Source organism: Rhodamnia argentea, chromosome 4 (genome assembly GCF_020921035.1).
Source record: "Rhodamnia argentea isolate NSW1041297 chromosome 4, ASM2092103v1, whole genome shotgun sequence".
Taxonomy (NCBI): domain Eukaryota; kingdom Viridiplantae; phylum Streptophyta; class Magnoliopsida; order Myrtales; family Myrtaceae; genus Rhodamnia; species Rhodamnia argentea.
Genome location: NC_063153.1, coordinates 1,484,373 through 1,488,654, shown reverse-complemented (window position 1 = coordinate 1,488,654; position 4,282 = coordinate 1,484,373).

The following is a 4,282-nucleotide window of genomic DNA, read 5'->3' as shown; positions in this document are numbered from 1 at the left end:
GTCATCACCATATCCTCCGATGATGAAGAAGATATCGAGCTTCCCGAGATAGTGGAGATCTCATCCGATGAAGACACTACTTCGACTATCTAGTTTAGTACGACTTCGGGGCATTTCTAGGTTTCATTACATTTTGAGTCGATTATGTACTTTCATCGACATTTATTGTCCGAACATCTTTAGATACTATCATGTTCTATATCTTTCGACTTTATTGTATTAGACTTGTAAATTCCATGGGTTGTCAAATTGTAATTCGTAAAAGCGACTTTCTATCCCGATTATACTTAAACGATCCTAATCAATTACATGCCATCTTTGGGTGAGATTAGGTCTATAACTACCCTATTTGGCTTATTCGGATCAAATGGGAATAGTTGACCCTCATGTTACCAAAAGATGACATGGAATTTGGTTAGAACATTTGCACCACATTTCATGCATAATCATATTAAATCGGTGGTAATTGACTCTAGGATCATCATTTTGCATTTTTAGATCATGGGGAATGGAAATTGACCCCTACGCTCGAGAAGTATACCGCTATCATTGGGGCCAAGTTTGACGACCATATAGCTCAACCCCCTTTGGACATGGATTCCACTCGTTCTCTTTCGAGCTTTCTTCGTCTCAAAACTTCTGAGATAGAAAAAGTTTATAAGTCCAATTCCGGAAAATTCACATTCTCATTCCTTTTTGATAACTATTCCTCTCTACCCACCGAAACCGGTCATAAATCGGGAAAGGTGTTCATTTTGGCTTTCTTTGCATTCGTCATATTCCCAACTTCTAGAACCACCTTTGACCCTTCCATAGTCTATATAGCCGGACAAGCATGTTGTTGCTGGAATTATTCGTACATGATTTTAGCTGAGACCTTTCTTTACCTAAATTGTTCCAAAACTTCCAAAAAGGCCGTTTTTCAAGCATCTAATGGGCTACTCCATATGTGGTTCACTTCTCATATAAAGACCTTCCAACTCCGAGTAGGGTGTTACGAGATCAATGAGCACATTCAGCCTCTTAGATCCTTCTTCAAGTGTCAATCCCTTGTACCCAAATACTCATTCAAAAAGTGGGTTGAGCTATTGGAAAATTTGAAGCCCGAATATGTTAGATGGCGTTTGACTTGGCCTAAGATCGTGGAGGCTCGCATTATTGGTGTTGAAGATAGCCCTATCCCCTTATTGGGATGTACTGGCGCTGTGGCATATTATCCTATTCGTGTGGTGAGGCAATTTGGGGTTCTACAAGAAATACCACCGGATGTTTGTCCCGGAATCTTCTCGTTTGACATGACACGAGGAAAGCTCACCAAGGAAGCAAAGAAGTTGTATCGGGCCCGAATCAAACTTATACTTCATGCTTTGAAGAACTCCCCGTTACAACAAGTTGAATGGCCGGATTATTTGGACGACGAGATGAACATTCATAGAGCTTCCAAGGAGTGTATCCAGAAGTTTAAGGAGTATCGTCAATCAATGGTTGAGCCATATGTACCCGAATGCGTATCTCCTCGCATTGAAGAGGTGGAGTCATACGAGCCAGAGTACATAGTACCGTACGTACCGGGAGTGCAACCGTACATTCCCGAAGATCCAGAGCAGTGGATGTCGGAAGAATTAGAAGACCCATACCTGTGGGATTCCGATGGGTTAGAAGAGCAAGAAGAGTGGAAGCGTCCCCGACTTGGATAGATTCATTCCCCCATGTAGATTTCGCATATTTGTTATCTTTTGGACACTTTTAAACAATTTGGTCCGTAATAAACACATATTATTCCTTTTATGAGCATTTCATGCATACATATAGAAAGTCCAATTACCACGGATCAATGTCTCTAAATCCTTTAATATTTTTCATACTGATTTGATACTCTGAAAAACAGGTGAGTGATAAACACAAGGACTCGTAGCAAGACGCGCAAATTAAGAATGGAACAGGAAGAACTCGCACCTCGTGTGGGCAATCCGGAGAACCAAATGAATGTGATCGCCACAATGGTGGCGGAGATGAAGGCGATGCCGATCGCTAGTCGGGGAAGATACCCTGTTGATCCTAATTCGCAAGCTCCCGCGGGCTCATCCGATGGAACAAACGCTAATTCGGCACCCGCCGCTAATCCCACTCCGAATCCGGAACGACCACCTAAGGATCCTCCCATTGTGATAGATCCGGAAAAGAAGAAAAAGCAAGTCCTCAAAATGGAAGAGGAGATTAAAAGGCTTGCTAAGATCGAAGAATGTTTGGCGAGTCAAGGTTATGAACTCTCGAGATTTGATAAGGTCACACCATTTGAAAAGATTGAGGTTCCTGCTGATTACAAGGAACCGGATTTTGTGAGGAAATATAATGGGATCGGGTGTCCCAAAGCGCACTTGAAGTATTATTTGCGCCGAATGTCGCAATTCTCCGACAACATCCCACTGCTGGTCAATACATTCCAGGAAAGCCTATCTGGGGCAGCCCTGGCTTGGTTCATTGAATTGGAGCTAGAGAGGCTCGCCGATTGGGACAAACCGGCAGACGAGTTCCTTCGGCAATACAAGTTTAACACTTTGACCGCCCTCACTAGAGAAGACCTTCCGAGAACCGTAAAAGGAAAGAATGAGGCCGTTCGCGCCTATGCCCAAAGATGGAGAGCATTGGCTATGCGGGTAAAACCGCCCGTCCCCGAAGAGGAACTAATAGACCTTTTCCTCAAGGCACTTCCCTTTGAGTATTTCGACAAGCTGAATACTTCTGGATGTCGGACATTTGCACACCCGATCAAGGTGGCAGAACGTCATGAGTGGGCACTAAGGGAGAAGAAAATACCCGAAGCGCCTTTCAGACGCCAATACCCTTTGAGGAGGGACAATAGAGAGCAAATTAGGAAAGTGGCCTTCGTCCCAAACCCGCCTAGACCCAGAAATTTCTCACCCTCCACCCCTACCCAAGGAACGTCCTCCTGGACCGCTTCCAAACCACCAGAATTTAGAAGAAAGAACCAACCTATTTTCACTCCACTACCCCGACCCTTATCCAAATTATTACCCATGCTGCTGGAGAACCGCCTAGTTGCAAAAGAGCCACCTAGAGCTCATCCTCCAAGATTTCCCGGGTTTGATGAGACCCGGACGTACATATACCATATGGGAGAAAGGGGGCACAATGTAGACAACTGTCTCGCTCTCAAATTCAAGGTACAAGCGTTGATTGATGGTAAGGTTTTGGAGTTCGATAAAACTGAACCGAATGTGCAATAGAACCCGTTACTCGAGCATCGCGAGGTGAACGCGATTTTCGGAGGCGAAGAGGAAGGAGTTATGGAGTTTGTAGTAGATATGAGTAAAATGCGGGATGTCTTGACATTGGCCTCACAAGATCCGGAAGGAGAGAGTATTTCCCGGGAGCAAAAGGAGGCTTGCTTGGAAAAGCAGATCAACTTGGGCGTTATAGGAAGAATGGAAGACGTCACTTTTAAGGGGACCTACGTGGCTGTGGACATGCTGTCCGAGGAATTTGCGATGAAACCTACGAGGGGAGCTGTTTGGAAAATACCCTCGGGATATTTGATGAGCATCAAAGATGACCAATAAATTGAAGAGATAGATGAATATGAAGTCCGTCTGGATAAAGCATGCAGAGGTGATAGAAGATTTATGCGAAAAGCCCTTGAGAGGGGAGAAATAGTTGACAACCTGGGAGAAGATAGTGACGGTTACAACTTTAAAGTATTGTATTCGGCGCCCCCAAGCTTTTTCATTGATTCCGGAGATATAGTCCCCGATGGGTGGGGTGGCATGGATGATCCCGAAAGTGAAGAATTTGTGGGAACGGTTGACGAAGCTAAGAATCAAGAGGCTCCTCGGAATGAGCGGGAGAATCGGGAGGTAGATATGCGGGTTTCTAATTTGGAGACGCACATACGTCATTTGACGACTATGGTAGCCGAGTTATCTCGGTTGGTGGCTAAGAATAACGTCACGGCGGCGGAAGAGAACATGCAGATTCTAGAAATACGGCGGGCCATAGAGACGCAAAATCGAAAGATCGCTCTACTGCAAGAGCAAGGAGATGATGTGTCAAGAAAGATGGATGAGTTGAAAGAGATGATTATGCCATTCATTCAAGCAAGAGATGTTCCGCCCCAAGGCGTGAACCCGAGAGTGACTTTCCGCACAAAATATAATGGCGCTGGGTGTCCTCCGGCGCATATCTCATATTATCTACGCCAAATGGTTGGCCATCATGAGGATGATGAAACACCGATCCGGAATTTCGGACGTAGTCCGGCTGG